Source organism: Onychomys torridus, chromosome 23 (assembly GCF_903995425.1).
Source record: "Onychomys torridus chromosome 23, mOncTor1.1, whole genome shotgun sequence".
NCBI classification, from domain to species: domain Eukaryota; kingdom Metazoa; phylum Chordata; class Mammalia; order Rodentia; family Cricetidae; genus Onychomys; species Onychomys torridus.
Genome location: NC_050465.1, coordinates 25,704,250 through 25,731,268, shown reverse-complemented (window position 1 = coordinate 25,731,268; position 27,019 = coordinate 25,704,250). Strand labels below are relative to the sequence as shown.

At 45.4% G+C, this 27,019-nt stretch overlaps 1 long non-coding RNA gene across 1 annotated transcript in view; it reads right to left on the bottom strand.

Moving 5' to 3' along the window:
- Window positions 1-27,019, bottom strand: part of LOC118573325 — a 61,426-nt gene that overhangs the window by 3,494 nt on the left and 30,913 nt on the right. The window contains exon 3 of the long non-coding RNA XR_004943611.1: window positions 10,577-10,720. This is a non-coding gene — a long non-coding RNA (uncharacterized LOC118573325). The remainder of the gene's footprint in view (window positions 1-10,576; window positions 10,721-27,019) is intronic.

Here is a 27,019-nt window from a genome sequence, read left to right as displayed (position 1 = left end):
CTCGCCCTTTCATTGTCTTGGGTTTTTTAGTTTGTTCGATTTTTTTTTTTTTTTTTTTAAATTTTGAATCTTTTATCAATGGAACCTTGAAGAAAGAGAACTATGATACCCAGGTAGTGGTGTTCTTTTGGGAAGGCTATGGAATCTTTGGGAGGAAGAACCGTCCTGGAGGAAATGGATTACTGGGGGGGGGGGGGGGGACTTGAGACTTAATAGTCTTGCCCACGTTCTGTTTACTTTTTGATTTCTAACACAATGCGACTCCTGTCAAGATACCTTCCCGCCATGATGTGGTGTACCCACTTATAAAATATACACCAAAATAAACCCTTCAATCCTTAAATTGTTTGCTGTCAGGTATTTTGTTACAGAGTCCAGAAAGTAACTAAAGGCCAGTTGTGGTGTGCATGTCTTTAACCGAAGTACTCAGGAGATGGAGGCAGGTAGATCTCTGATCATGGTGAGATTGAGCCCAGACATGCAGCCATGGGTATACAATGATACTCTGGGTTTTTTTGTTTGTTTGTTTGTTTGTTTGTTTGTTTTCGAGACAAGGTTTCTCTGTGTAGCTTTGGAGCCTGTCCTGTCCTCACTCTGTACAGGAACTCACTCTGTAGCCCAGGCTGGCCTAGAACTCACAGAGATCCGCCTGCCTCTGACTCTCGAGTGCTAGGATTAAAGGCGTGCGCCACCACTGCCCGGCTCTTTTTTTTTTTTTTTTCTGTTTGTTTTGATTATTTTTTCGGGGTGAGGGGGAGCTAGTACAGCTACTTATGAAATAACAATGGGCATGTTTGTCTCATAGTTTTTGAGATCCAGGTTTAAGATTGGGTGAGCCCACCGCTTTGGGCCTTTGGTGAGGATGGCTAATGGCAGGGCAGCAGAGAGAGAGAGAGAGAGAGAGAGAGAGAGAGAGAGAGAGAGAGAGAGAGAGAGAGAGAATGAGGTCCCACAACCCCCTTCAGTGATATTCTTTCAATCTCCTAAAGACCTCCCACTAGGCCCCACCCTAGAAGTTCACAGCGTCTTCCAATGACCATCCTAGAACATCAAACACTACCCACATGCAAACCATAGTAGGAATGTATCCACTGTCATCATCCAGCTCCAAAGCCTTGGACTTTTTATAGGGGTGTCCTAGAACTTTTATCTCAGTGTATTACTGACCAAGTAGTTTCATACCATGAAATAATACAATTTTTCTGTTTGTTTTTTGAGACAGGGTCACAGTATGTATATTTGGTTGTCCTAGAACTCACTATGTAGACCACACTGGCCCTGAACTCAGAGAGACTCACCTGCCTCTACCTTCAGAGTGCTAGGATTAACGGTTTGTATATGCCATCACACCTGGCTTTTAGTTGTATTAGTAGTAGTTTATTTTTATTTTATGTGTGTCTTAGAGGTTTTTATTGCTGTGAAGAGACACCATGACCAGAGGAACTCTTATAAGAAAAAATATTTAATTGAGGGGGCTCACTTACAGTTTCAGAGGTTCAGTCCATTATCATCAAGATGGGGAGCATGGCGGTGTGCAGGCAGATGTCGCGCTTGAACTGAGCGTTCTACATCTTGCAGGCAACAGGAAGTTGACTGAGACACTGGGAGGTATCCTGAGCATAGGAAACCTCAAAACCTGCCCCCACAGTGACACTTCCTCCAACAAGACCATACCCACTCCAACAAAGCCATACTTCTTAATAGTGCCACTCCTATGAGATTATGGGGGTCATAAACAAACTACATTCAAACTGCTACATTGTGTATGGGTGCTTTGCCTAGGAGTACATATGTGCATCATGTGCATGTCTGATACCTGCTGAAGCCAACAGAGGACCAAATGGGTTTTCCTGAAGCTAGAGGACCTCACCCCTTAGAACTGGGAGGATGACCTGTTGTAAACGTGTGGGTACCGGGAACTGGACCCATCTCTCCAGGCACCCAAATACTCTCTTGCAGACATCATTAAAATCACATTATTGAGAAGTAATAGACAACAGATACAACAATAACTATTTATCCCTATGTTTGATTGAATAAAATATGTGCTGTAGGGGGTGGGGGAAATGAAAAAAAAATATGTGCTGTTGATTTTTATTATAACCCCTCCAATTGATTAAAAAAAAAAAAGACAGGGTCTTATATGTAGCCCTGGCTCATCTGGAGTGAGGATGTAGCTCACACTGGCTTCTGTGTCATGAGTGCCGGGGTCAGAGGTGTGTCCACTCCACTCAGCTCCCTCTTCTTTTTATTCAGTGAGGGACCAAGTACATGGTTGCTGCTGCCAGTCGGAGTGGATATTCCCACATCAGTTAACCTAATCTTGAAATGCTGGAGCTGATGAAATGGTTCAGTGGGTAATGGAACTTGCCATGAAGCCTGATGTCTCAGTCTACCCCAAAACCTGCATGTTGGAAGACGAGAACCGACTCTTGACCTAAATATTTGCATTGTGGCATCAGGGCAGGACAATACACATACAAACAAACAAATAAATGTTTTTTTTTTTTTTAATTTAAGAAACCGTGAGTGATATAACCCAGAGACTTGTCCCTTGGGTGGTTCTAGACATTATCAGTTTGACAATCAATAACCAATATTGATTTTCAGGATCCTTTATTTATTTATTTGTTTGTTTGTTTTTATGTGCATTGGTGTTTTGCCATGGGTGTTGGGTCCCCTGTAACTGGAGTTACAGACAGTTGTGAGCTGCCATGTGGGTGCTAGGAATTGAACCTAGGTCCTTTGGAAGAACAGTCGGTGCTTTTAACTGCTGAGCCATCTCTCTAGCCCCCTTAACCAGTTATCTTAAGGAGGTCTATTCCAGGACCCATGAAAGACCAAAGACAGGCAAAATTTTAATTAAGCCTGCCTTGTTTCCACTTGTTTAAAAATTGGTTTTATTGAGTTTAGATAGAGGGCTCAGGCGTTTAAAGCTCTTGTTGCTCTTCCAGAGAACCTGGGCTGGTTCCCTACACCCACATTAGACATCCCACAGCTGTCCCTAACTCCAGCTCTGGAGATCTGATGCCCTCTTTAGGCATCTGTGGGCACTGTGTGCACATAATGCACAGATATACAGGCAGGCCAACACTCATACACATAAAATAAATCTTTCTTTAAAAATTTGGTTTTACTGGGCTGGAGAGATGGCTCAGAGGTTCAGAGCACCAATTGCTCTTCCAGAGGCCCTGAGTTCAATTCCCAGCACCCACATGGTACGACCATCTGTAATGAGATCTGGCACCCTCTTCTGTATACATAATAAATAAATCTTTTTTTAAAAAATAGTTTTACCAAGAAGCCAACTGGCGAATATATTGTTGGTTGGTCTTTGGTCTTTTTTAGGGGGCCAGCCACCCAGCTCCCGAATAAATCACACATGAAGGCTTATTATTACTTATGAATGCCCGGCCTTAGCTTGGCTTAGTTTCTAGCCAGCTTTTCTTAACCTAAATTAACCCATCTATCTTTTGCATCTGGGCTTTTCCTGTTCTCTAACTTCTGTAAAGCTTACTCTTACTCCGTGGCTTGCTGTGTGGCCGGGTGGCTGGCCCCCGGAGTCCTCCTCCTCTGGCTGCTCCATCTTCGCCCCTCCATAGCTTTTCTTCCCTCTATATATTCTCTCTGCCTGCCAGCCCTGCCTAGCCTTTCTCCTGCCTTGCTATTGGCTAGTTCTTTATTAGACCATCAGGTGTATTACACAACATAAACAAAAGTAACACACCTTAAGTAGTCGACTACACAAATATTTGGTGATTTTTTTGTTTAACTTCAATTTACTTAAGATGTGAGGGTTTGTGGCGTTCTACTCTGCCCCCTCCCTCCCCTCCTTCTCTCTCTGGGCCACTCTTCCTACTCTGCTCTCCATCCTCTTCATTATGAATGGTCACTGCTGTCCAAATTCTCCTTGTATATCAAGAAGTAAGTTTCCTTTCCTTCAACCTTTATACTATGTGTGGTGGTTTGAAAGAAAATGGTCCCCTAAAGAAGAGGCACTATTAGGAGGTGTAGCTTTGTTGGAGTAGGAATGGCCTTGTTGGAGGAACAGTGTCACTGTGGGGGCAGGCTTTGAGGTCTCTTTTGCTTCAGCTGACCTACTGTTGCCTGTAAGATGTAGGACTCTCAGCTACTCCTCCAGCACCAGGTCTGCCTGAATGCCACCAGGCTCCCTGCCATGATGATAAAGGACTGAGCCTCTGAAACTGTAAGTGAGCCACTTAAATGTTTCCTTATAAGAGCTGCCAAGGCCATGGTGTCTCTTCACAGTCATAAAAACCCTAAGACCCCATGGGACTGCAGAAAAGTCTCAGTAGTTAAGAGCATACACTACTCTTGTGGAAGACCCAGTTCAGTTCCCAGCCCCCATGTGGGGTTGCTCATAGCTGCTTGTACCATCAGTAACTCTGCTCCAGGGTGAATCTGACCCCTCTGGCCTTCAGGAAACACACACACACACACACACACACACACACACACACCTAAATATAAATCTTTTAAATAATAAAACAAAATACTCTCACACTCTCTAAGCCTGGAGCTGGGGATGTGGTGGGGGTGGGGATCTCAGAACCCAGTTTCTGCCTGTCCAATCTGCTTAACCAAACAAAGGCTTTAGTCACAGATGAATTCAGGTGCTTAAATGATGTCATCAAGATTGTATTTCCCACTCTTCCTCTCAGGTTTATTTGTCTCTGTTTCTCTTTGCGTGTTCGCCCTGGTCATATAAATAGCCTGTGATTCATGTTTCGAGAGTGAGACCCTCCCCAGCTTTCCCAGTGTGGCACATGGCAAATCTCTTGGAAGAAATGTGATTGGACTTGCTTGGGACAATGCCCGGCTGCACTGTGTAAACATGGCTGGGTTGGCATGATTGGATGGGGCGGATTGTGTAGCCAGTCCCATGGGGTCGTTCAGGATCTGGGAAGACCAGTTCTCTGGTGCGAAGAGGGAGGCTTTGTTGAGAAGACAAAGGCCCCAGCTGCCCACACCTCACACTCTTTGGGATGGAAATGTGCCCTGGCAGTATCCCTGCCCTCCTCTGGCTCATCCTGCCTGTGGTTGAGGCTTAGTTGAAGGACCTTTACACTTCAAATATCTATCAGGATGGAAATGCTGTGAAAAGATGAGACTGTCTTGTGGCCTGGCTTTTTGTTATCTTTTTCCCCTTAGTGATTAGAAAGGAGCAACAGCTACAAGTTACTTCATGAAAAGCCTTCGGCTTGTTTTTATTTTGCTTGCCTGTGAGCCATGGTGGAAACTGAAAAGCCAGTGAGAGTAAATAAGAATAGGGGGAAAGACTAAAGGGAAAATTACCTCATAAATCCCAGGCTTTCCAAATGAAATCATGGCTGCTGTGATTTCACACTCAAGGGCTCGGTGAATTACAACAGAACAGGGCAATTGGATGTGTCAAAGTGCTCAGTCAACTGGGCAATGAGTGGTGCTGGGGTCAGGGGAATGCTGGGTAACCGAGTGGTGCTGGGGTCAGGGGAATGCTGGGTAACCGAGTGGTGCTGGGGTCAGGGGAATGCTGGGTAACCGAGTGGTGCTGGGGTCAGGGGAATGCTGGGTAACCGAGTGGTGCTGGGGTCAGGGGAATGTCATGCTTTGGAGGAAGCAAAGTGACATGAGTGCTGGGGGTCTGCCAGGCACAGTGCTGAGTACTAAGCATAATCACGAGTACTTCGACAGACAGAATCGGCTTAAAATCTGATTTTGTGTTGCATGGATCTTTTATTTCCTCCATGCACTCCATTCTTTATTGTAAGTGGTGATTTTCAAAGGTTATACTTCCTTTATTTCCATTTGAAAAAGACATAAAGGTCTGGGATGTGGCTCAGTTGGGGTGCGCTTGCCTGGTTTGCTTGGAGGCCCAGGCTCCATCCCCAGTGCCCATAATCCAAGGAGGCTAGAAAGATGGCTCAGCAGTTGGGATCGAGTACTGCTCCTGCAGAGGACTCAAGTTCAGTTCCCAACACCCACAACAAGGAGGATCACAACTGTCTGTAAAGCCAGCTCCAGAGGATCTGATTTTCTCTGGCTTCCTCAGACACCGTTCTCACATGCACATACCCACACACAGACACATAAACATAATTAAAATAATCTTTTAAATGTCTTTTTATAAAGAAATTCAAGGTCATCCTTGGTTATATTGTGAGTTTAAAGCCAGCCTGCCTGGGACCGTGGTCTAAAAATAATAATTATAATACAAAATAAAGTTCTATTAGGTTGCATACACTTAGGTTAGGTATAATATCTTGAATCCTTCTAAAACGCTGAGGTAAGTATGATTATCTTCAATTTAAGAACACTCACTGCTCTTCCAGAGGACTCAAGTTCGAGCCCCAGCACCCACATGGCAGCTCTCATCAGTCTGCTTCCAGTCCCAGAAAGAAGATTTAAAAGAATTAAAGATCAGTCCAGGAAAGATTAAGGTGTCTCAAAGAGACACCTTGTTGAAGACTATTATAACGTGTGTTATATTTGTTTACGCTGTGGAACATTTGTTTAATGATCCAGAGATGTGTTGCATTCTTTCAGGCTGCATTTGTTGAACTCTGTGAAGCTGTGTTACTGTGCCTGTCTAAAACACCTGATGGTCTAACAAAGAGCTGAACGGCCAATATGGAGGCAGGAGAGAGAAATAGGTGAGGCTGACAGGCAGAGAGAATAAATAGGAGGAGAAATCTGGGAGGAGGAGGAGGAGGAGAAGTGAGAGAGATTAAGGAGCAAGAAAAGAAGGGGCTGGCCACCCAGCCACCCAGCCACCCAGCCACACAGCCATCCAGTCACCCAGCCACCCAGCCACCCAGCCACCCAGCCACACAGCCACCCAGCCACCCAGCCACCCAGCCACACAGCCACACAGCCACCCAGCCACCCAGCCACACAGCCACACAGCCACCCAGCCACACAGCCACCCAGCCACACAGCCACCCAGCCACACAGCCACACAGTCACCCAGCCACTCAGCCACACAGTCACACAGTCACCCAGCCACCCAGCCACACAGTCACCCAGCCACCCAGCCACACAGTCACCCAGCCACACAGCCACACAGCCACACAGCCACACAGCCACACAGCCACCCAGCCACCCAGCCACACAGCCACCCAGCCACACAGCCACACAGCCACCCAGCCACACAGCCACCCAGCCACCCAGCCACACAGCCACACAGCCACACAGCCACACAGCCACACAGCCACCCAGCCACCCAGCCACCCAGCCACACAGCCACCCAGCCACACAGCCACCCAGCCACACAGCCACCCAGCCACACAGCCACACAGCCACACAGCCACACAGCCACACAGCCACCCAGCCACACAGCCACACAGCCACACAGCCACACAGCCACCCAGCCACACAGCCACACAGCCACACAGCCACACAGCCACCCAGCCACCCAGCCACACAGCCACCCAGCCACACAGCCACACAGCCACACAGCCACCCAGCCACACAGCCACCCAGCCACACAGCCACCCAGCCACACAGCCACACAGCCACACAGCCACACAGCCACACAGCCACCCAGCCACACAGCCACCCAGCCACACAGCCACCCAGCCACACAGCCACCCAGCCACCCAGCCACCCAGCCACCCAGCCACCCAGCCACACAGCCACCCAGCCACCCAGCCACCCAGCCACACAGCCACACAGCCACACAGCCAGCCACGGAGTAAGAGTGAAAGTGAGATTGCAGAAGTAAGAAAAGGAAAAAGCCCAGAGACAAAAGGTAGACGGGATAATTCAATGTTAAGAAAAGCTGTCAAGAAACAAGCCAAGCTAAGGCCAAGCATTTACAATTAAGAACAAGCCTCTGTGTGTGATTTATTTGGGAGCTGGGTGGCGGGCCCCCCAAAGGAGCCAAAAAGAGCAAAAGAGTAAAAACAAGCAAACAAAAACCAGTAACACCTGTACTCATTCACAGCAGCATTTCTCACCACACCACAAGTACAGGAAACAACCTGTGTGTGTGTCCACAGGTGAATGGACAAAAGTGTGCTGCCTACATGCAACACTTGGAAGTCCCGGTGGCGTGAGTGAACCTGTACGTGGCAGAAGCCAGGGTCAGAAGTGCTGCATGGTTTCATTTATATGTGGACAACAGCAGAGTGGAACTCATAACGGGGAATTAAGTGGTGGTTTCCAGGACCTGGAGTTTGGTGAAGTGGGGAGATGCAGGTCAAGGGGTATGAGCTTTCAGATGTTGTGGGGGTATTTGTATATTGTGTGAAGATGGATTGCTGATATTGGGGTAATAAAGAGCTGAACGTCCAATAGCTAGGCAGGAGAGAATAGGTGGGACTTCCAGGGAGAGAGAGGACTCTGGGAAGAAGAGAGGTGAGGAGATGCTGTCAAGATGTAGGGGAAACAGGACAAGCAGTATGGAGATGAGGTATCGAGCCACATGGCAGAATGTAGATTAAAAATATGGGTTAAAGTATAAGAGCTAGTTGGAAACAAACGGAAGGTAAAGGCCAAGCTTTCATAGTTAATAATAAGTCTCCATGTCATTATTTGCAGACTGGTAGTCCCAGTGAGAAAGTACTACTACGTTCATTATGAAATGAATAGATTCTGGAGATCCAATGTATAGTACCATGACTAGCACACAGTGGGAAGGTGTCCATCCCAAATGTTCTTGATTCGCTAGGAGAGTAAATCTTTTTTATAAAGATTATTTTATTTTTAAATATTTATTTTATCTGCATGTGCGCACAGGCGTGCACATGTCTTTATGTCTGTGTATGTGTCCAGAATAGGGTGTCAGATCCCCTGGAGCTAGAGTTACAGATGATTGTGAGCCACCAAAAATGGGCCCTGAGAACAGAACGTGGGTTCTCTGACAGAGTAGCAAGTGCTCTTAACCCTTAATCAGTGTCCCCAGTCACGGTTATTTTATTTTTAATTATTTGAATGTGTGTATCTGTGAATGTGCATATGTTAAGTACAGGTGCCCTCTGAGCCCTAGTCCTGGGGCTGGAAGCTATAGGGAGATGTGAGCTATAAGCCATAGGGACTGTTGCGCCATCTACTATAGTGAACCTTTTTTTTTAGATAGGATCTCTCTACATAGCCCTAGATGTCCTGGAACTCAAGATGTAGACTAAATTGGCCTTAAATTTACAGCACTCTGCCTGCCCCTGCCTTGAGTGCTAGGATTAAAGGCTTGCTCCACCACACCCAGAGAGTAAGTCAGTGTACACAAAGACAAACACACAGTTGGAAACAGTGTGAGATGACAGCTATGTTAACTGGCATAATTTCATGATGTATGTGTCTATCAAAACATTATACACCTTAAATATACACAAATTTTAGTTGTCAAGTTTAGCTCAATTAACATGGCGTGAGTCTAAACCTAGTGGGAGAGCCCATCTAGGAGGGCAAATCTCCAGTTTTTTCTGCAATGATGTCATCTCACTCAAGGCTTTTATTTATACCTATTTTTGCCTTTCCTGGGTAAGTGCCTCGTGTGCAATTTCTCAGTTTGACACAGCTTATCTTTGTCCACTGCTGGTTCATATCAGCATCTCTGGCTTGTCCTAGATCAGGTAGCTACACCTGTTCTGACTGTGGTGGAGGCAGGAGGGCAGACTTCCCTAAATGGCGTGAGTATTCATAAAGGTGACTAGCCTAGCCTTGAACGTAGACACTCCTAAATGCACAGTTTTTAATCTATTAGTAGCTGGCAGCCGCTGACATTTTAATCACAGGCGGTGTGGGAGAGGAACAATCCAGAGATGAAAGGAGGTAGTGGCTAAGTGGTAGCAGGACCTAACTTGAAATATTCAATAACCACTAAGGGTTGTGTTCTCAGTTCTCCTGTAAGCAGCCTGGGGTGACCTGGGAAAAATGGTTCACTGCTCTCTCGGCTGAGAAAAGCCAACAAAACCAGGCACATTTAGAGGATCAAATCTTTTTGTTCATTCTCTGTTCATAAAAGTGTCCAAGCTAGCCAGGCAGTGGTGGCGCACACCTTTAATCCCAGCACTTGGGAGGCAGAGCCAGGCGGATCTCTGTGAGTTCAAGGCCAACCTGGGCTACCAAGTGAGTTCCAGGAAAAAGGTGCAAAGCTACACAGAGAAACCCTGTCTTGAAAAACAAAACAAAACAACAACAACAACAACAAAAAAGTGTCCAAGCCATCAAAGATGTGTCTACCATAAAAGTCACCAAAGACCTGACAGATGTCACTTACAGAAACAGTGTGAGCCATGTACCCCGGGCCAAGTAGGGCTGGTCACAGAGCCAGTGGACCAAAATGAATGCTGATTTTTTTTTTTTAATTACATTTATTTCTGACTCACTTTGTCTACGACTGTGTGTGTGTGTGTGTGTGTGTGTGTGTGTGTGTGTGTGTGTGTGTATGTGCATGTATGGAGGTCAGAGGACAATTTGCCCGAGTTGGTTTTCTCTTCCCACCATATGAGTTGTGGGAATCGAACTTGGGCCATGAGGCTTGGCAGCAGTCACCTTCACCTTCTGAGCCATCTATCCTGCCAGCCCAAAAGCTGAATTTTTACTTTACATGCTTAAAATGCAAAGTAATGCTGACCTTAAGGATGTAGACACGGATGCTCTGGATGATGGGCATCCCCAGAGGAACAAAGCTGCAGTGGTGCCTCGCTGCTGTGATGACAGAGCTGGGTCAGGCTAACCCGCCCACAGGCTCCCCTGCCTGCTTCAGAGATGATCCTCACTGCAAAACAAGGAACACATTGTCTCTGAAACAGAGAAGGAGACTACACAAAAAAAGGAAGAAAAAGAAAAGATATCCCAGAAGACACGGAGGAGACAAAAACTTATGGCATGGGAATGCATTCAGCACAAAATAAATGCAAATAAACATGGAAAAGGGAGTTCTGTTTTCAAAAGATTTTCATAACATGAGACGAGGCTAAAATACACCAAGAGGGAACAAAGGCATGTGTGATAAAATGTCTTCATACATAACGCAGTAAGTGAACTCACTGCGCATTTTAAGTAGGCAGAGGACAATGTCAAGCTAAAAGGGGGAAAGAAGAGGGAATTTGAGAAGCTGGAAAGCAAAAGAAAGAAAGAAAGAAAGAAAGAAAGAAAGAAAGAAAGAAAGAAAGAAAGAAAGAAAGAAAGAAAGAAAGAAAGAAAAAAGAAAAGAAAGAAAACAAGTTTCCCCACACTGGTACCAGAGGAGGCAGCAAGATCTAAGGATGAATACATTACAGGCTCTTGTGTTCTGGGGAAGAAAAACTTTTGGTAGCAGAGTTAGCATCCTTTGTTGGGTTTTTACAGAGCTGGTTTGTGACTCTGGTGCCTTTGCGAGTAGTTTTATTTTCTGAGAACGTTTCCCTTACTGGCCAGAATCCTGTGCTAGCCATTTAGCTCACAAAGCGGCCCCTGTCTAGATAGTGAGACAGTTTCTCCGAGTTCACCGCAAAAGCTCTGAAACTTGGCACAGAGTACGCAAACGCTGGACTGTGTGTGGTTGCCTCCCTGCAGCAAAAAGACACCAAACAGGTTCAACCTGAAATCGCCGGCGGCAACCTTGCCCTTTGCTCACTCCAAAATCCTGAGATCATTCGACCGACCGGAGCGCCAGCTCTCCACATCTAAGCCTGAAGTAGAGGCTGGTGTTCTGGGGTCTACAGCTTACGAATGAGCTCCAGGACACAGCATCTCTACTGTTTGCCTCTGACTCACACCCACATGTGTTTAGGTGCTTGGAGGAAGGTTTTTGTGGATTAGGAAGAAATAAACTGGTTAGATGAAACCAGGAAGAAAACTTGGGGGGGGCAGGGGGAGTAGATCACAAGCTTCATATATCAGCAAAGCAATCGAATGCACACACACGCTTTGTGACTGACTGTTCAGTGATATCATTGTTTATAAAATAATTTCCTGTATTCCTCTGTCCCTATCTAGTGAAGGCAAGGGGAACTCCAAAGAAAGCCACGCTGGTGGCATGGAGTCTAGAAACAAATTAGAAGAACGTGAATAAAAACAAAGATGTTTGGCTGGAGAGATGGCTCAGTGGGTAAGAGTATGTACTGCTCTTGCAAAGGACTTGAGTTCAAATTCCAGCACCCATGCCAGGTGGCCAGGCCCATAACCCACAGTAACCCTGGCTCCAGAGAATCAGACACCTGCTTCTGGCTGCCCCGTGTGGTAGTTTAAATAGACTCTTGTGTTTGAATGCTTGGCCCATTGGGAGTGGCTCTGTTAAGAGGTGTGGCCTTGTGGAGTAGGTGTGGCCTTGTGGAAGGAAGTCTATCACTGTGGGAGAGGACTTTGAGGTCCCAGATCCTCAGTCAGGTCTAGTGTCACAGTTACTTCCTGCTGCTTGCAGATCAAGATGTAGAACTCTCAGCTCCTTCTCCAGACATGTCTGCCTGCATGCTGCCACGTTTCCTGCCATGATGATAATAGACTAAACCTCTAAAACTGTAAGCCAGCCCCAATTAAATGTTTTCCTTTATAAGAGTTGCCAAGAGCGCGGTGGTACACGCCTTTAATCCCAGCACTTGGGAGGTAGAGGCAGGTGGATCTCTGTGAGCTGGAGGCCAGCCTGGGCTACAGAGCTAGTTCCAGGAAAGGTGCAAAACTACACAGAGAAACCCTGTCTGGAAAAAACACAACAAGCAAACAACAGCAACAGCAACAGAGTTGTTGTCATCATGGTGTCTCTTCACAGCCATCAAATCCCTAACTAAGACACCCAGGCAACTGCACATACACAGACACACATATACAAAAATAAATATCTTTGGGCTGGAGAGATGGCTCAGAGGTGAAGAGCACTGACTGCTCTTCCAGAGGTCCTGAGTTGAATTCCCACCAACCACATGGTGGCTCACAGCCATCTATAATGAGATCTGGAACCCTCTTCTGGCCTACAGTCATATAGGCTGTATACATAATAAATAAATAAATCTTAATATATATACATATACATATACATATATATTAAAATTAAAAAAAAAAAAAACTATGCAAGTGTTTTGTAGAAATGCAATAGTGACCAGTAAGCACAAGTTTCCTTGAAGAAACAGTAAGGAGAAATGGGAAGAGAATGGCCATAGGGTAACCCCAGGGTACAGTTGTGAAGCACAAAATTTTGCATCAAGTCTTCAGAGCAGAAAGTCTTCTGCAGTCTGGCATAAGTCTCCCCCAGCTCTATCCTGGGACTATTCAGACAGCAATGATTAACGTTTGTTATATGGTGCCATTTGCACCTCCAAGGACCTAACTGTTTTTAAAAAAAATTGGTTTTTTGTTTTTGTTTTTTGTTTTCTAAAATAGCTTGTTTAACACTCATAGGAGCACCATGAAATGAACACTGTTGCAGGCTCATTTTACAAATGAAGAAACTGAGGCACAGAACCACTAATTCTTCTGGTCACTGATAGTGTCATGCATGATAAAGTAAGGAAATGCAAGCGCTCCCAGGTTCAGCTGTTCCAGTTTTCATACAGACACATCCAGTGGTAGAGCTCATTTAGGATTGTGATAGCTTCGTGTGCCACAGGGTGCCTGGAGTAGGTGTGTAAGGGTGCTTCTGGGGAAATTAGCATTTCAACAGTGCAGGTGGTAAAGCCGATTGCTCTCTCCAGGGCAGCTGGGGATCAGCCTGGCCGGTTAAGGCCTGAAGGCCACAAAAGCTGTAAGAAGGAGGATTCTGCCTTCCCCCTTTGCTTTCCGCTTGCCTGATGATGTGGGGGTCTCCGCTCCTTGGGCCCTCAGACTGGGATTAACGTCTCTGGGCTGTTTCCCCGCCCCCTCCCTTACCTTGTTCCTTGTTTCTCTGCAATGCACAATTTGCTAGAGGATAACTTGGGGGGGCGGGGGTGTCTGTTCTCTTCTTCCACCATGTGGATTCTGGGACAGAACTGGTGCTCACTGAGCCATCTTGCCCTCTCTGATCACTTTATTTCCCGCCCCCACCCCCACGCCACCCCCGTTTTGATTCCATCCATTCACCCTACATAGGATGGAATCCTGCTTACTGCTCATGCTAAGGGGCCTTCCCACCCTCAGTTCATTTCTCTGGTGTGCCTCACCAATCTCCTGGGAAGCTTATAATTCAAATTGGTAAAATTAGCCATCCTACCATCCATGCATTCAACTCATCCACTGTGGGTTTGAGAGTATTGGGGGGTTGGGGGGTGGAGAGATGGCTCTTCGCTCAAGAGCACATATTGCTCTTCCTCTTTTGGAGGACCTGAGCTCAATCCCCAGCACTCACATCAGGAGGCTCACAACCACCTGTAACTCCAGGTCCAGGGGGTCTGAGTCCTCTGGTCTCTGGGGACACTCACATACACAGACACATACACATACTTAAGATAATAATATATTTTTTAAAGTATTTGAAGGCAGATGTTACCTATGCTTTTTATCCTTGCACTCAGGGACTAAAGCAGGAGAAGGATGAGTTTGAGGCTGCCCTGAGCTGCATAACAAGCTCCAGTTCTACTCTCTCTCCAAAAACAAGCAAGGAACTTATTAAAAACTAGTGTTACATGGCCTAGGGCACTGGTTCTCAACCTTCCTAATGCTGCGACCCCTTAACACAGTTCTTTAGGTTGTGGTGACCTCAACCACAAAATTATTTTCATTGCTACTTTATAACTATAATTTTATTACTGTTATAAATCATAATGTAAATATCTGATATGTGACCCCTTTCAAGGGTCATGGCCCACAGGTTGAGAACCAGTGGTCTGGAGCAATGGCTTGGTGGTTAAGAGCATGGGTTGGTCTTACAGAAGACCCTGGTTTGATTCCCAGCACCCACATGGCAGCTCACAACCATCTGTAATTCCAGTCCTAGGGAATTCAATGTCCTTTTCTGGCCTCTGTGGTTACCAGGCATGCACATGATGCACACACATACATCCACACACATAAAATAAACAATCTTTAAAAAATAGTAAAATAATGTTACATTGCCCCTGCTATGTACTATGTAGTTGGGCCTATTTATATAGCATTTCCTTGGGTTATATATTACAACATATAATATAGAAGTGATTTAATGTATACAGAACCACATAGGAAATACACAAATATTAAAGCCATTTTGTTTTGGGACTTGAGCATCTTCAGGTTTGGGTGTGGGGATGTGGGTCCTAGAATTGAGGCCCTGCAAGACCCAAGGGTAACTTTATATCCTCTTGGCTTTATTTCTCCAGGAAAAAAAAAAAAAATCTAATATCCAAATCTTTCCAGGTATCTAGCAAAGCTTTGACATCCAGGGAGCAAAAAGATATTATAAATGACTTTGTATTAGAAAAGAGTCCTTTCAGAGACCAATTAGATGGCTCAGAGGGTAAGTAAGGTCACTTGCCACCGAGTCTAACAACCTGAGTTTGAGTCTCAGGACTCATATTGTGAAAAGGAGAAAACCAGCCCCCCAATTGTCTAAGCACCGTGTGGAACATGCACACCCTGACCCCAGCCGTACATTAAAAATAATCTTTTAGCCCCTGTATTAGTTATTTTCCTATCACTGTGATCTAACACCATGACTGAGGCAACTTATGGAAGGATTTCTTTGAGCTTCCAGGGAGATAAGAGTCCATCACCACCACCATCATGGAGGGCAAGCCTGGCGACAAGCATGCATGATAGCTGGAGCAGCAAGCCGAGAGCACCCTGGGACCAGCATGAGCCTCTGAAACCTCAAAGCCCACCCCAAGTGATGTCCTTCCTCCAACAAGGCCACATGTCATAACCCTCCATCTGAGACCAAGTTGATAAGTTGGATCCCTAGTCATTCCTCCAATGAGGCAGTAGGCCGATCAAGCCGAATGAATAAATCCAGGTTTAATAAACAGAGCGAAGCAACTCCTGGGTGACTCTTGAGGGAGGCAGAGGCAGGTCTGGTGGCGAGGTCTTAAATAGCCTGTAGGCGTGGTCTTGAGCAGTGCTTGGGGAGGAGCTGACCCTTGGCGGGCTTTCTTTGGGGAGGGGAGGGAGGCCCAGGCTTGCACCTAAACATCCCAGACTCCTTGGGTCTATAATGCTGATAGGGCTTCTGCCTAAACACAAGTATTGAAATGTCTGGAACTACCGGAAATCTCTCTCTCAAACCATCACAGCTCCCAACTGGCTTCTATTAATATCCACGGATACATAACAGAACACTCACACAATTTGCACATCAGAAGAATGTAGAACGAGCAAAGAAAGATATTTGGCATTACAGCAGTGCACATTTACAGAGTTCAAAACATTTAAAGATTTATGTTTATGTGTGTGTGTGTGTGTGTGTGTGTGTGTGTGTGTGTGTGTGTGTGTGCTGATACCAGAAGAAGCCAGAAGCCAGAACTTATTCCCTTGAAGCTGGAGTTACAGGTGGTTGGGAGTCACCTGATGTGGATGCTGCAAGAGTAGTGTGGTGGTTTGAAAGAAAATTACCCCAAAGTGAGTGGCACTATTGTTGGGGGCTATTCGATTACAATATGAACTCTGGGTTTGCATTTTTATTAATTAAATAAAATTAACCTTGGGTCAGGAGGCTGTCTTAGCAACTAGTTGACAGAAAGTACTCATAGAGCCTCAGAAGGCCTCTGGGAGAGGCTGAGAGACACAGGGAGTAGTGGGGTGTGGTTTGGAGCGACACAGATTTTTCTGGTTTGGCAAAGTGGAAGTACAGGTCTTCCTTGGATGCCAGCAAGGAGAAAGGATTAGCTAGTTGCTACTCAGCCTCTCTGAGCTCACAGGTTTTCAGCCCAGCCTTTGAATCTTGAGTCTCATTCATAATTAGAATGATAGAGATTTAGTTAAAGCTACCTTTAGCAGCGACAACAGGGCCAGTGTCTGTGGGAACAGAATTCTTGCCATGCTGTGACCTGGTTGACCAGGCCACTGCTAGAAGCAGGCTGGTAACTATGGAATTGCAATTGCTGACTGAGATAGCAGTAGATTAAGGCGCAGCCACTGTGCTGATGTTAAAACAACACACTATTAGGAGGCATGGCCTTGTTGGAGTAGATGTGTTGCTGTGAAGGTGGGCTTTGAGGTCTCATATATGCTCAAGTCATGCCCAGTGTCTTAGACCACTTCCTGTCACCTGCAAATCAAGATGTAGGACTCTCAGCTTCTTCTCCAGCACCATGTTGCACCATGATGATAATGGACTAAACCTCTGAAAATGTAAGCCACCCCAATGAAATGTTCTTCCTTTATAGAGTTGCTGTGGTCATGGTGTCTCTTCACAGCAACAGAAACCCTGACTGAGACAAGCAGCAAGTACTCTTAACCACTGAGTCATCTCTCCAGCCTTTACAGACCATTTTATAAGGAGTTTCACTATCCTTTCTTCTCTTTTTTTTCTTCCTATACTAACCCAGGGTCTTGTACATGCCAAGGTCATGCCAAGCACATATTGTTCCACTAAGCACACCATAGCCCCTACGTCTTCATTACAAATTCTTTCATTTACTCTTCATTAAATCATGGAGGCTGACAACATTCTCCTTCTTCTATGTGTGAAATAGTTCTGAGGGGTCAGGTGACTTGTCTAAGGCCACATGTTAATCCACCACAAAAGCAGGACCAGAATTAGGGACTGTTCCCTGGGTGGGAGAGGCCAGGGAAAGCCTTATTCTTTGGAATCTCTCATACAACAAGTGTGGCAATAAATAACTAAGAAATGAATGTGATTGAAAGGTTTTGGTGTCAGGAAGAACTGATGTGGTGATGTATTGTGTTCCCCCAAGTAAAATTCATCTGAGGATCAGAGGAAAAAGCCAGCCACTATATAGAAGTCAGGCAATGACAGCACATGCCTTTAATCCTATCACTTGGGAGGCAGGGATCTGTCTGGATCTCTGTGAGTTCAAGGCCACACTGGGGAACAAAGCCTTTAATCCCAGCACAATCTAACCATAGAGGTCTAGAGGTCTGTACAGATAGACAGGAAGTGACAGAGCTGGGCAGGAAGAAGAAGTGATGTAGCTGGGCTGAGAGAGCCAATGAGAGAACAGAATAGAAAGGCATATAGGTGTGGGTATACAGGAAGTGGCTGTCTTTGGAGACTGAGATGTCAGTGAGGTGAGGTTAGCTTGTGGCTTTCTCTGTTCCCCTGATCTCTCAGGTTTTCACCTCTACATCTGGCTCCATGTTTTTTCATTTAATAAGACCTTCTAAGATTCATCTACAAACTTGTAAGTGCTCATTTAAATCTAGAGTGGTGCCTGTACTAGGAGGAAAGAGCTTACAAGAAATGTGTACTTAGTTCAGTGAGTTCTTTGAAAGATTTATTTATTTTAATGAGTGTGAATATTTTGCTTGCATGAGTGTATGTATACAACATGCGTGTGCCTGGTGCCCTCAGAGGCTAGAAGCGGTCATCAGATCCCCTGGAACTGGAGTTATAGATGGCTGCCATGTCAGTGCAAGGAACTGAAACTTGGTCTTTGGCAAGAGCAGCAAATGCTCTCAACCGCTGAGCCCTCTCTCCAGAAAGGCACACCTTTCACCTGGAGATGGTAACCGCTGTTTAACAGTGCCTCGTTGTTCGTTGTTCATAGTGTGCCTTCCAGTGATGTGGAGGTGTCGATGTTTCAAACAGAGATTTGCTTTGTTACGGCTCTCAGCTCTCTGCTTCCTCGACCTGACGACCATGGAAGTGAGAAGGAGAAACTGGGCTCCGGCAACACAAGGGTAGACTAAGAGTAGACAGGAAACATGTATGACTGGACCTGAAAGGATGTGACCCAAAGATGTCACTGCTGGTGACCAGTCTCAAGTTTCCATTTTCTTCAAAACAGCACCCTAGGGTTCCCTTCAGACCCTGGTAACATCTGTTCAGCATGGAAACCTTGCCTTCCTCTGCTTGAGAAATAAGGTAGAGGGCTTCACACTGAGGCACTGTAGTGGGTAGCCATTCCAGCTTTGATCTGGAAGTTCCAACCCCCCTTGAGGCTTCAGTAATTGTCATGCCTACAAGGCTGGGCCGAGAAAGGACCCTGAAGACCCGAGATCTGGATGGGCTGGATCTCTTGGTTCCTGGACCCTGGACACTGGAGGTAGACTGAGCAGAGTTCTTCAGAGAACACCGCCCAGATCCTGTTACCTATTCCTTCACTTGTAAGTTACCCCACAAAATAAACCTCCTTTTAACTATGTGGAGGGGCCTTAATAATTTCACCAATAAGGCACAGCAGGCCAAGAGGCAGTTATGAAACTGCCAGAAGGAAGCATCAGAGAAGCCCCTACATATGGGGCATGGGAGGAAGTAGATAAACCTTGTGAAAAGAAGCTCACTGAGCCCAGGAGGCTCGGGTTCTTGGGGAGGATTGATTCCCTGCAGACAAGTAGGGCTGGTGTATATAGGGCTTCAAGGGGCTTTAAACAGCAGTGTTTCCTGGGCAGCCATACAAATGCTCATCAGCACACACACACCCTTGAAAGCTGGGGGCTGAGAGAGTTCATGTAAAACTCTGGGCTGGAGAGATGGCTCAGCAGTTAAGAGCACTGGCTGCTCTTCCAGAGGACCTGAGTTCAGCACCCACAGGTTGTCTAAAAGCCATCTGGGATTCCAATTCTGGGGGACCTGACACCCTCTGGCCTCCACAGGCACTGCACTCCATTTGGTGCAGAGACATACATGCAAACAAAACACCCACACACATTAAAAAAAAAAAAAAAGCATGAACTGTCTTATATCCTGACAACCAGAAGACCCATGCCTGTGGATATCTGAAAAATGCCATTAGTTTCCACTTTTGTGTGTCTGTGGATACATGGACATGACTGACAGAACATGGAGGGAAATGAAACCACAGAAGTACAACTACGAGAAAAATTATTTATGCGAGCCACATGTAAATGTGCACCAGCAACAGACGCGGCCTTGTGGTGACTTCAGACAGCTGAAAGGGAACCTGTGCTCTAGCCACACAGATCCGGTTTCAGCTGGCAGAATCTAGCTGCTGTTGACACTCCTGTTTATAAAGAAAGGAATAAGGGTCTGAGCCACCCCACCAGCCATGATTATTAGCAAGTATGAAACCATCCTTGTATATATTTGATATCATCTGTCTTCTAGGAAAGGAACTCAGACACCAGTGCACGTTAGGTACAGCTACATCATATTGGGTATCTAAGAGTCTCTCAACAACTATGAGGTATTAACACTGTAAACATTCAGGAATAGTTGTGAAAACTGGCCCTAGAGAAGCCCTACACCCACCTGAGTCACAGTTTTGATTCAGCTTCTAAGGAAAGGGCATTGATGGGCTGGAGAGATGGCTCAGTGGTTAAGAGCACTGTCTGCTCTTCCAGAGGACCTGGGTTCAGTTCTCAGTACCCACACAGTGGCTCACAACTGTCTGTAGCTCCAGTTCTAGGGGACCTGACACCCTCACACAGACACACATGCAGGCAAAACACTAATGCACATAAAATAACAATAAGTAGATAAAAAAGAAAAGGGCAGGGTTGGGGATTCAGCTCAGTGGTAGAGCACTTGCCTAGCAAGCACAAGGGCCTGGGTTCGATCCTCAGCTCTGGGGGGAAGAAAAAAGGAAGAAAAAAAGAAAAAGAAAAGAAAAGGGCATTGATTTGCGTTTTAGGAAACCTTTATGGTTTAGAAAGATCTGTCTTACCCATGATGCATTGCTATCCCCTGGAATCGCTTTCACATTCTGTCTCATGGCTATAGGATCTTTTTTTTTTTTTGAGACAAAATCTCATATAGCCCAGATAAGCCTCAACTTCACTATGTTGCCAAGGATAACTTTGAACTTCCTTTTGAAGTAGTTTATTTATGATGCTCAGTGACATATTTGTAGAGAAGAGGAGATGACAAACCAAAACCAAGAGAATTCATAAATATAGGGAAGATATTAGGCCTATAGTAGGTTCCCAAGAAATAGTAATCTGTGGGTTGGTATGTAGCTCAGTGGCAGAGCACTTACTAGTATGAGGCCCTGGGTTCAATCCCTAGCAATACACACACACATACACATACATACACACACACAGTACTTGTATCCTTTAAACCTCAGCTCTTTTTTGTTTTTTGGGTTTTGTTGTTGTTGTTGTTGTTGTTGTTATTGTTGTTTGAGACAGGGTTTCTCTGTGTAGCCCTGTCTGTCCTGGAACTCACTATGTAGATCAGTCTGGTTTTGAACTCACACAGATCCACCTACCTCTGCCTCTCAAGTGCTCGAATTAAAGGTGTGCATGAGCCACCACTGTCCAGCAACCTCAGCTCATTTAAGTAACACAATAATATGATTTCACACTGTGATGGTTTGAATGAGCCCCCAAAGCCCATGTATTTGAATACTTGGTCCCCATTTAGTGGGACTGTCTAGAAGGATTAGGAGGCATGATCTTGTTGGAGGAAGTGTCTGACTGGGGATCAGCCTTTGTAGTTTCTAAAGTCCCACACCATTCCCACACCAACCACTAAGCCTGGTTGATGGTTTTTAGTAGCACTCTTACCCCCAAGGAAAAGTCAGGACACATGACAGAATCCACTAACAAGAGTTTTATCATGACAAAGAGAAAGGGACAGACGTGATCAGGCCTGTGGAAGGACACGTGAGAGAAAGAGGGCGGGGGAACATAGGGCTTTTCTTATAAAGGCCAGGACTCACCTGCACACACAGGCCCATGTGCATGTGCATAGATCACATGGTCATGTCAGGGCGATTACATGACCACATAACCATGGGGCATGGGTTATGTAGGATGGAAGACCTGGAAATGACCAGTTGGAGATGACCCAGTGTACTGCCGGGCATGAATGACCATGGGGGCGTGGTTGGAATTCCTATCACTGGTTAACTTTCTTTTTAATAGTTAAAAAAATAAAAATAAAAAAAGAAGTAAAAAAATAAACTGGATTCTAATTTGTATTAAAAGAGGATAAGCTTAAAGTTCAAAATGTAGAAATGAAATTATTTAGCACAGAAGCACACATCTGTAAGCTCAGCACTGAGACAGGAGGATCGCCTACAGAGTTTGTGATCAGTCTAGGTAGGCTAGCCTGGGCTACACTGTGAGACCCTGTCTTAAAAGAAGCCAAACATGAGTTGGGTGCACCTTTAATCCCAGGACTTGGGAGGCAGAGAGAGGTGGATGAATCTCTATGAATTCAAGGCTAGCCTGTTCTACACAGTGAGTTTCAGGACAGCCTACAAAGAGAAACCCTGTCTCAAACAAAACAAAACAAACAGAAAACAGAAGGAGGAGGAGGAGAAACAGCAGCAGCAGCAAACACAAAAACAAATAAAACCTGGCATTTAGTGATTTTTTCTCCTGTGACCCTATTAAAATGCTAGTGAAAAAAAAAATTAAGAGCACAACCAAAGGGTAAAGAAGAATTGAAAGAAGCAGAAGGAACCATTGGTTATCTTAACTTTCTGGTAATTGTTTGGAAATGTGGTATATGACAGAGCAAGGCTCTCTGGGCAGAGCGGCTTCAGCTGACAGGACAGTGAAGTGGCCAGGCCACTTCATCAAAGCTTTAACTTTTCCTCTGTTTCAGTCTCATTTATTCAAAGGCTAGCTCTCCTCAAAACAGCAAATTTCCCAGTGTTCCTTCAGTGTTTCTATCTGACATGATGGGATCCCAAAGAAGACATCTGTGGTAGTTTGAATGTAATTGGCCCCACAAGCTCAAAGGGAGTGGCATTATTGGGAGGTGTGGCCTTGTTGGAGGAAGTGTGTCACTATGGGGGTGGGCTTTGAGGTTTCCTATGCTCAGGATACCTCCCAGGGAGTCATTTTGTAGGGCCCTGGCCCCCCATTTTGGGCAGCTGTTGCCTTGCTTGCCGACCTTGACCAGAAGCCCTCCCTATGCTGATTCCTTCCTTTAATGGAAAGGAACTAAAGAAAAGCTTAGAGCCAGGTGTGGTGTTGCACATTTTTAATCCCAGCACTGGGAAAGTAGAGGCTGGTGGATCTCTTGAGTTTGAGCCAGCCTGGTCTACAGAGCAAGTTTAAGAACAGCCAAGCTTAGTCAGTGAAGGTGGAAGACAGAAAGCTGGTGAAGATGTAATTGAACAAGAGGGCCATGTTCCAGCCCCAGCAAGCAGCAGAATTTTACAGGTGCAGCCACATGGTTCTAGTTTTAGAGTTAAGGATAGAAGAAAAGGATTATGGAAATTGCCTCTGTGCCTAAGGAAAGCTGCTGAGGCCAGGCATGTGTCAGGGGTTCCCTGAATGAAGGCCTATTGTGTGAAGTTGAAGCCTAGACTGCCTTGGAGAACTCAAGATATTAGAGATACCAGAGTTGTGAGATATTTGTCAAGGAGAGCTGCTAACAGGAAGAGGAACCAACCCAAGAGAAAGAAGTATGTTGAAGTCAACAAAGCTGAACAGAATTAGAGATCTGAAGAGCATGTCTATGCAGAGTTGAGAGTTTGCCAAGCTGGCTTTTGGTCTTGCTTTGGTCCAGTATTTCCTCACTATGCTCCCTTCCCTAGATTTTGGAATGGTATTGTATATCCTATTCCATTATATGTTGGAAGTATGTGATCTGCTTTTCAATTTGATTTTATAGGGGATTACAGTTAAGAGATTGCATGAATCTCAAAAAAGACTTTGAACTTTGAAACAGTGTTGAGACTGTGATAAGCTATGGGGAATTTTGGAGTCGGACTAAATGCATTTCCCATTTTGATATTGTTAAAGGTTCATGGGGGCCAGGGAGTAGAATATGGTAGTTTGAATGTATTTGGCTCCCATAAGCTCATAGAGTGGCATTACAGGGAGATGTGGCTTGGTTGGAGTAGGCGTGACCTTGTTGGAGAACATGTGTCACTGTGGGGGCAGGCTTTGAGGTTTCCTATGCTCAGGATACCGCCCAGTGAATCAGTTGACTTCCTGTTGCTTCTGAGTCAAGATGAAGGACTCTCAGCTCCAATACCATATCTGCCTGCATGCTGCCTTGTTCCTCACCATGATAATAATGGACTGAACTTCTGAAACTGTAAAGGAGCTCCTACTGTTAAATGTTTTCATTTATAAGAGTTGCTGTGGTCATGGTGTCTCTTTACAGCAATAAAAACCTAACTAAGACAACACCATTTTGGAAACCTTTCCAAAATTCCTCAGCAGACATCCTATCCTGTCCCCTGATAGAAATTGAGTCCTTGGCATGTCTGTAAGTATTGCTGGAAATGAGAATGGGATCACACAGCAGATGTAGGTCATTACCCCACTTCCCTCATCGTTCTCTCCTTCTTTGCCATGATAAAACTCCCTAAATTATACCTGGACACATGACCAACAGGATAGAAGCATCCCTTCCCAGCCTCTCTTGTACTTCGTCATCACATGACTAAGTTCTGGCCAATTAGATGTGATTGGAAAGTTTGTAAGCAAATTGTGGATTAATCCTTTAAATTCTCTATGCTCTCTGCTGTCTTGCTTCCTCCTGGCCAGCATTAAGGTCTGTGGTATAGATCAGTATCAGTCACTCCCACAGATGACAGAGACCTAAGTAGAAGAAACCCAGGACCCAAACCTTTCTCATCAAGAAATTTCTTTACATGGCCTCCTAGTCCCAAATAAAGTTTGAAATTCTATTTATTTTCAGTCATTATGAAAGCAACATATCCTAATTACACACACACACACACACACACACACACACACACACACACTTGGGTTTATGCAGCTATGCCACACATGTACATAGATTATGTGTTCGCGCAGCTCACAGATTCCATAGGACATTAGTCCCTAGGATTACTATGCTTCTTGCCTGACTACTGGACAGCACACACTCTGTCATGTAGCTGGCGATGTGGCTAGGAATTCTAACAGTGTGGTCAGCTACAAAGGCAACCTCTGTGTCAACAACCCACCAAAGCCTCAGGGACCAGTGCAGAAGAGGGGACAGAAGGATTGTAAGAGTCAAGAGGTTGTGGAGGTCCAGAGCGAAACTGTGTCCTCTGAACATGACAAGACCACTCCACTCATGAGCTCACAGTAGCTGTGGTAGTGCTAGACCAGCACTAGGTCGAGCCAATCATCATTCTACCATGGAGGGAGGAGGGGCTTGTGGGACCCACCCCCAACTCAAGAGCTGTTGATGGTGGATGGTTTCTGTAGAAGAAAGAGCCAGTTTTCATGAAGGGTGTGGCTCCTGAAAAGTTGACCATGCTCCAGTAGATGGCTACAAATCCATGAATATTCAGGCAGCACAAAATGGAATTTTTTTGTCTTTTGTTTTGAAAAGGGCATTAAGTGTGTTGGCACAAGCCTTTAATACCAGTACTCAAGAAGTAGAGGCAGGTGGATCTCTATGAGTTCAAGGCCAATCTGGTCTATATAGTGAGTTCCAGGCTGGCCAAAGCTACATAATGAAACCCTGTCTCAAAATACAAAAAACAAACAAAAATGTATGCAACAAGTTGGGAAAAGGGCTGTTGGGGTTGGATCTAGAAGGAGTTGGGAGAAGGAGTTGGGGGGTGAATATGATCTAAACGTATGAAATTCTCAAAGAATTAATAAAAATCATATATATTTATGCCAATTAACTAGGCATGATGCCACACACCTTTAATCCTAACACTTGGGAGGAGAAGCAGGCAGATTTCTGTGAGTTCAAGCACAGCCTGATCTACGTATCAAATTCTAGGACAACCAATACTACATAGAAAGACCATGTCTCAAAAAAAAAAAAAAAAAAAAAAAAAAGTCACCAATTCGTCCACAATAGATTCACTTTTTCTTGCTAAGAATGTATATAGGCTTCTAAGGTTTATGGCCACATAGAAACTATGGGGTTTTGTTAGGACAGAATGGAGACTGGGTAGGCTACATTTAGTCTTTGCTACTGTTAGAATCAGTACAGTTCATGTTTTCACCTTCTATAATCAGCACAGAAATAGATGTTTACTTATGGTTTCAGAACAGAGTTGAGAGGTGTTGACCATTTAAAGTACTGGTGGCAGGCTGGGGAATAGACGTGAAAAGGGGAGGAGAGGACGGAATGGAAGGGCACTGGTGCTAGGGATATCTGTACACTGTGAAAATATGTTGTTCCCATTGGTTAATAATGAGCTGCTTCAGCCTGTGGCAAGGCAGCTTAGAGGCGGATGGGAAGGGAGAGAGACAGGAAGAAGAAAGGCAGAGGTAGGAGAGATGCCAGCTGCCACCAAAGGAGAAGCAAGATGCCAGCAGACCGGTAAAGCCACAGAACATGTGGCACAACACAGATTAATAGAAATGGGTTAATTTAAGACATAAGAGCTAGCTAGCAAGAGGCCTGCCATAGGCCATCCAGTGTGTAATTGATATAAGCCTCTGTGTGTTTACTTGGGTCTGAGTAGGACCAGGCGGGACCAGAGAAACCTTCTGACTACACATGGGAGCAAAAGAATCTTCTTGCTCTCTCCAAAGGCTGCTAACATAAACCTGCTAACATAAGGGTGAACAGGAGAGGCAAACAGGCTCACGGACTGAGTACCCAGTGCTCCAGTACAGTGTTCTGAATAAGAATAGTACCCATAGACTCATGTGCTTGAATACTTGGTTCCCAGTTGGAAATGTTTGGTAAGGATTAGGAAGTGAGGATTTGTTGGAGGGGGTGTGTCACCAGGTGGTGGGGTGGGGTGGGGGGTGGACTTTGAGGTTTCAAAAGCCTACGCTGCTCCCAGTTTCCTCCCCCCCTGTTACCCCCTCCCAGCCTTATGGTTTGTGTCTTGTGATGTGAGCTCTCAGCTACCGCTACAATGCCATGCATGTCTGCTTGCTCCGCCATGCTCCCCAACGTGATGGTCAGAGGCTCCTCCTCTGAATCTGCAAACCACAAGCTGAATGTTTTCTTTCATAGGTTGCTTTGGCCGTGGTGTCTTGTCATGGTGATAGAAAAGTCACTAAGATGCCCAGTGACAGCCAGAAGCTTACTTGCAGTGGAGAGGAGGAGGAAGATGCGAATTTTAGGGGAGATGAATGAGTCTGAAGAATGGACCACAGCCTGGGTGAAAGTTCATTGCCTGGCAGGGCATCAGTGGTAGGCATCCCTCCTGCCATGTGTACCAATTTC